Genomic DNA, 7,593 nt, shown 5'->3' with positions numbered 1-7,593 from the left:
GGACCTGTGGCATGGTGCTCATTTTAATTAGGAGGATCTAACAGTGTGGCTCCCTAAACCTTTTCAGTGTGGGACCTGAGAAAGACAAATCTCAGCAATTCTACACCACGTCCTCTAAATCTAGTCGGAATTAATACTTGTGACGCCTACATTCTTACTTTAGCTAAATATAGAAAACTGAACTTGAGGCTTTAACTGCCAAAATATATGCAGATTACCTGCCTGCTTTTTGGGGTGGAACTGGGACACAACTGTAGTGTCACCATGGGACCCAGTGTCATAAAAAATGTATTAGGGCTCTGGTGGGTCAATTCATCATTTTCAGTGACCTACAACTCAGATTAACTATGTATTGTTGGAATTCCTTTGTTCTAGTGTGTAGTACTTTAATCAACTTACACAACTAAGTCTCTCCCAAAGGAGCAACTCTGCAGAAAGCCAGTGGTGTCATCAACGTGTACAAGCTTTGCGTCTGTAGACGTTGAACTAATAACAGTGATGTCTCCAGGAGCACAGCAGTAGCTTCATTAAGGTTTGTTGCAGCTGGAAATGAAGATGACGAGAGCGGTGAAACATTAAAGCTGTGGGCTGTAACAAACAAATGAGTTTAACCCTTTACCGGGCAATGAACCATATATGGTAACATCCGCAGGCTTTAAAAATGGCAGCAGGCTTCATCCAGCCAATCATCGAAGGTCAGGCTACATCACAACTCAGTCACCATGGCCTCTGACCAATCACGAGTGAGCCAGAGTGATATTTTGACACAAGTGTCATAAGTTCTGTAAGTCTGATGGTGATTTGGAAATGAATGTTCCTTTGTCTCTATATGTTTATTTGTTTTACAATAATTTATCTACATATTATATGGATTTAAAAAAAAATTATTTTATCTTATATCCATCAATAACCCTCCATGGTTAGGGTTAGGGCTACCCATGGTTGAAATTTTAAATTCCAACTATTTCACTGAGTGTCCACTTAACTATAGAGAGCTGAGCTGAAGTGCAGAGCCAAGTGACAATTCTCTGATAGGGTCACAATAACAGTTGTACACACACAGAAAAAGTCCTAAAGTGGATTTATTAGAGGGTCTCAAGAACCAGGGAAAACGTAAAAACGTCTTAAATGGGCCTTACTGACGTCGATTATCTATTGAAATGCACTTTATTTTATGTTACTGTTGTTTTAATGTTCACAAAAGGCTAAAACGTCACCTGCTAAATAGTTAGAAAACAGTTTTTTTTTTTAAAAATACTTAAAAATCTCTTTACATTTTTAACAAGATCTTTACATTTAATCTGAGCATAATGTCTTCAGCAACATACCAAAAAAAAAAAAAGAAAAGAAAAACCTGGCTGCTAAATTGTTATTTTAATCGCTGTTGTTATTTTATAATGGAAACAAAATGAATTAGCATTTCATTTTGTTTTCATCAAAAGTCCACTCCAAAAATCAAACTTTATGTTAAACATATAATAAACACAATTATCACAATAAATAAAATAATACTCATAAGTATAATTATTGAGTGTGAATGCAAAATAATAAAGATATGTCACAATTAATGTTTCATCTGGGAAATTTTCAGTTTTCTGATCCACTCTGACGAAGACAGCAGTGGCGATGTTGTCTCTCAGATTACACAAGACTGTAGACAGTGTAGCAGCTCTGCTTAGCACATTCTAAAGACAGCAAAGAACCTGGAGGACATGGATTTAACGGCAACAAACATTAACCAACAAGAGGTCAATGTCTATAAGACGTTATTTGTGTTACTTATAAGCAAGGGTAGACTGGCGACCTGTCCAGGGTGTCCCCTTTCCTTCACCCTAAGTCAGCTGGGATAGGCTCCAGCCTCCCGTGACCCCAGTGAGGATTAAGCGGTGAATAGATAATGGATGGATGGATGGATGGATATTCAAGGGACATGACTGAAATGTACAATTCCAATGCCTGGTAAGTAAATTGCTAAAACCATAGGTTACATCAGCTCTTTGTGTAATATTGTGCATTGAATTGGAATTGGATATTTCCTTTTTGGCATTTTTGCCTTTGTTTTGAAAGGGCCAGTGAAGACAAGATGAAGTAATGTGTGAGGGAGTGCAGGAGGACGACACACAGCAAATGGCACCTATCCAGCATTCAAACCAGGGATCTGCTGCTCAGACTGCATCTTGACATGACTGAACTCTCATTATGTTACCCATACGGTTTTTGTGCAGTGGTTTTGACGCTCAGTGTGGAGGCTATAGCTGCCATCATCTTGTCCATACCTGACTCCTCCAGGCCATGTGAATGTCCATGGGCCATGGATTGCCACGTGATGCGACAAACCTGTCACTCAAAGGGGTCATCCCCCCTTAATTATGTCTAATCTTACACCTTAATACAATTAAATAAATGGTTAATTGGGTGACTGCCGCCATGCAGTTGTCATAAACAGGGAGATTAATTTTAGAGAACAAAGCTGGACCAGGCTGTAAACATGTTTATTACTGCTGTAAAGCTGGACGTTTTAACATTAATAGGAATTGACGCACTATTGGAGCACAGACTGAAATTAGAAGATGGACGTAGCCTCTGGGTCTGAAAAGTGAAGTACTTCACACCTGCATTCTTTCTAACATCCAGTAGGGCATGACTTCTCTGGTTGCAAGTAGAGTTGAGGAACTGTCGCTTTTGAAATGTCCACGTTACCTTCATTTTTCAGTCCTAAAGATTTCAGCTTGTTGTGGGCATACAGCCTGTGTTCATGTGGTGTGCAACCTAACCGTTCAGCCATCACATTGCTCCATTTAGCTGCTATTGTAGGTACTAGTTTTCATAGACTGATGAAGTATATGTTTAACTGTAGCTGGGCAGACTAGACTGACTCTATGGCTTAACGGCCAAGGTGTATATTGGTTGAATTAATTCTAAATAATCATCAACAAACCTAAGTGCTGCTACTCCAGTGGGTGATTTTGTTTTGTTTGTTTGTTGTTTTTTTTTGTATGCGTCTTGAACCTTGGTTTTGGCAAGTTTATTTCCTGTGTGTTTTTGCTGTACAGTGCTTTGCTGGGCGGGGCTGTGGCTGAGGAGGACTCACTCGCTCTCCATCGTATCTGTCCCTCATTACAATCAGCACTGCTCTTAAGCCGGCTTCTCCCCGTGATGCAGCGCCAGACAATTCACTCTGCTTTGAGCGGGAGATCGACCACAACTAGTTTTCGAGTTCTCGTGCTTGCCGTTCATAGCGGTAACTTACTCTCTCGTTTTCTGCCTGACGTCCTCCCCAGCTGTCACGAGTCAGCCACCTGCACCAGCTCGCACTGAAGCACACCACTGGAGTCCCTGGAAACCCTCTCACCTCCTCCACGAAGACCAGCGCACACCGGCACTCCCCCCTCCTGCTTCCTTGGTGTCCTCACTCCTGTCCCGCAATAAACCTTCTTATTATTACCCGTCTCCCTCGTCGCATTCTGGGTCCAACTCCTACAGATTAGGAGCTCACTCCTAACAATGCTGAGATGACAATTTGGGTTTATTGTGACTCACAGATGGCAGCCTTTGCCACTGCAATGCCAGTGGTGCATTTTTCAATACGTTTACAGAGCAGGAGCAAGAGAAAGAAAACAACTCAATTGTGACAGGAGAGTTTCAGACAGGACACAGAGTTTGGACTGTGGAGTTGAGGCTGTTCCACTGAGAAAGTCTGCCAGCCAAAGACGTAGTGATGAAACGGAAGTAAGACTTGAGATGAGGTGTCGGCCGGACAGTTCTGGACAAGCCCAACAGACATGGAGGCAAAAAGACTGTTCAAAGTCTGCTATACACTCAGTCAAAGGAAGTACCAAGCAAACCAAACCTGTTTGTGTGTGTGTGTGTGTGTGTGTGTGTGTGTTAGTGTGTAACCATAACATAGGGTTCTTTCTTCTCCACAGCAGCAGTTCAGGTAATTACAGGAAATGGGACTATCTAATTTTTATTTATTCTATTAGATTCCTAACCCATGGTTCATTTGTATTCATTCATTTCACTTTTGTTACTTGTCGTTGCTGGTAAAGTCCTGCGACATTATGTTTGACAGTTGTTTATTTTTCTATATATGGTATAGGAATAGATTTTGCAAGTGATGCACAGCAAGTTGTAGACATGTAGCAGTTGCATGAAAACAGTAAATCACTGAGTCCGTCAGGATTGTAAAATGTTGATCCGGTTGCAAATGTTTTCATGTAATTGAATGCTCAAATGCTACATTGCAGTCACATATGTATTTTAGTCAGTCTGTTGCCTGTTGTGCAGTTCCTCTAGGTGGTCAGCCATATTTTAGTGCTCTACAGACACTCTCCCATCACAAGCAGCTTGGTTACACCAGTCTTCCAGCATTAGGTATGTTGTACTTATAGAGAAAGTTATGTCTTGATGATGTAAACAATGGCTGCAAGCCTCTGTCATGGTGGCCCATTGCTAGCTACCCCTGGCAATGGGGTCTGCATACCAACATGGAATTGCCTGTAGTCCTCCTCAGGCCGCTACAATATAAACACATATTCGTACATGTTTTTTTTTTTTTTTTTTTCATGTTTTTTTTTTTTTTTTTTTAATCCTTTGTCTTTTTGCTTAATATATTTTTGATTGGTTAGTTTTTTAACAGCAATTAATCAATGACTAAATAATATTTAACATGCCTACTCAGACATTATCAGCTACACTGATTGTTGTGTCCATACACTACTGGATTGACTTCCAGCCCTACAGAAAGGTACTTTCCAGTGAAGACCAGTGCACTCCCCTTCTTACTAATGTTTAGATCACTTAAAAAGCTTTTATTTTTACAACTGGTGGCACCAATCCAACCATGTGTGTGTCATCAGTTGATTTAAATTCTGACAAGACTTTAATTGAAGGAGATTTTTATTTTCATGTAGACTGTGAATCCAGTGCTAGCGCTGCTGAATTTGGACGCCCTTAACGTTATGCAGCACATCACCAGCCCAAGCTAAACAAACAGGCTACATGCCTTGTTTAAAATACTTAAAGACCATTTGGCACTTTACCAGTGATCAGTCAAAGTTGTGTTTGTAGAACTGCTGTGTTCTCCTTCACAAGACCTTCATGAGACCTTGTTGGTTGAAACCAGTTGCTGAACGGCGCACAGAAAGGATACAGCCATATGCAGGAGCGCCAGATATATGGCCGAGAGAAGAGATTGTGACAAGGCTCTTTGCAGATGGTAGACAAGTCTGACAGCCTCACATTGCGCTTGTCCCTCCTATCTGCTCAAACGGCCTTGGTTAACTGTAGCATAAGAGAAAGGGGACAAAACAGGAGAGATGTGTGGAGAGCTGAAAGAAAAATTACAACAGAAATTTCAGTGACAGCATCCAGACAGACAAATTTAGCAGCTCCAACTTGTAGAAGTGTACAAACTATTAAACAGCAAATATAATGCAAAAGAAGTGAATATAGGACACTGAGATGAAGAGCATTTTTAAGTTCACTTTATTGTACAAGTATCTCTTTGCAGCCTCCACACACACACACACACAAAGGAATAAAGGATGTACAGACTGTGACTGAATCTCCCTCCTGCCTACTTGAGGTGATTGATGCTGTGCACTAACTTGTAACATCCAGAGTTTCATTAAAACAAAATGCAGAAATCAAAATAACAGCACGAGGGGCCTAAATAAAAATGGCAGCCTTGAAATTGGAGCAGATATAAGTCCCTAGCTCTCACTTAATTCCCAAAAAAGACAATTTCCAAATATGTATTCAAGGCTTTCTTAATTTTCAGTTGGAATTAGTTTGGTGTCATCGATGACAGAGCAAAGGTCGTGGTCATAGCTGTATTAGAAACAGGTTTGAGTAAAATATGGTTTCTAGCGGAAGCCATCCAAATTTCGCTGATGTAGCAAGCACAAACACAGAAAACATATCTGCTACATTTTCAGAACTTTTCTTTATTGATCTTTTTTTGCCATTGCAAATAAAACAATCCGAGAAGGGAAAGTTCCTCTGTGTTTGCTTTGTTTACAACCCATAAGGTGTGTTTCTATATGACTATCAGTGAATTTGAAGCAAACATTTGTAATGTTGCAATAAAATTTACAAAACAAAATGTGAATTAGGCTTGTTTCCATTCCCATTGTTGGGGAGCGAATAAGCTGCGGTGTCTAGTGTTGTCAAGTGGTGGTGGTATAGGTTTTGTTGTGCATGGCTGTGATGAATAGGGTCGATGATGCTGAACACAAAACCAGTTTGTCAGCCATGAAAAAAACCTTGAAGAAGAAGAGAACAACAGAACGTTGGCTATGACAGAAAAATGTCAGAACTTACCGTTAGGCACATGAACTCTTATTATTCATAAAGTGAAACATCATCAGAGTTAAAAGCTTTTTTATGGAACTGGAATGGTGAATTGCCCCCTCTGGGTTTGGGGTGAGTTGCTGCCCCAAGTGAATGATCTTAGGTATGTTGGGATCTTGTTCACAAGTGACGGGTAAATACTGTGAGAAATCAAAAGCTTTCCTGCTACATGCTAACCTTCGCTTATTGCTTATGAGTTTTGGGTGGTGACTGAAGAATGAGATCACAGATGCAAACAGACAAAAACAGTTTCCTGCATTGGATGGCTGGGTTCAACCTCAGAGATAGGTTGAGAAGCTTGGAAGGAGGGAGCTTGGAAGTAGAGCCCTGGAGTAGACCCAAAACTCATTGGAGGGGTTGCAAATCTCATCTGAACATCTTGTAATCATGGAAAATGTGAGAGGAACATCTGGAATTTCCCACCTAGCCTGCTGCTACGGTGACCAAATCCCAGATAAGCAGAAGAAAATGCACTCTCATCATCTTTTCCATGCAAAGCAATCTTTGAGAAAACAACTGTACACGACCTGTTCCTTACAAAACAGGCAAAGTTAGAAACTACTTGGTGAACAAAACGGAGAATCCAAATAGCTAAAGAAACAAATAATTCCTCCAGGTGTTGGATGAAGTGTGACTGAGCTTAAAGGTGAGTCATCACTGTTATTAGTTTAGTGTCTATAGACGAAAAGCTTGTACACTTTGATGACACCACTCGCTTTCTGCACAGAGTTGCTCCTTTGGGAGAGACTTAGTTGTGTAAGTTGATTAAAGTACTACACACTAGAACAAAGGAATTCCAACAATACATAGTTAATCTGAGTTGTAGGTCACTGAAAATGATGAATTGACCCACCAGAGCCCTAATACATTTTTTATGACACTGGGTCCCATGGTGACACTACAGTTGTGTCCCAGTTCCACCCCAAAAAGCAGGCAGGTAATCTGCATATATTTTGGCAGTTAAAGCCTCAAGTTCAGTTTTCTATATTTAGCTAAAGTAAGAATGTAGGCGTCACAAGTATTAATTCCGACTAGATTTAGAGGACGTGGTGTAGAATTGCTGAGATTTGTCTTTCTCAGGTCCCACACTGAAAAGGTTTAGGGAGCCACACTGTTAGATCCTCCTAATTAAAATGAGCACCATGCCACAGGTCCCGAATGTGTATCAACAGACATTTGCCTGAAGCACTAAGAAGGATTGTTACATAGCAGGAGCTCTGTTTTCTACTTGGAGAGGAT

The sequence above is a fragment of the Stegastes partitus genome, unplaced genomic scaffold (assembly GCF_000690725.1).
Source record: "Stegastes partitus isolate 25-593 unplaced genomic scaffold, Stegastes_partitus-1.0.2 Scaffold23, whole genome shotgun sequence".
NCBI classification, from domain to species: Eukaryota; Metazoa; Chordata; class Actinopteri; family Pomacentridae; genus Stegastes; species Stegastes partitus.
Note: the sequence above shows the minus strand (reverse complement) of the source record.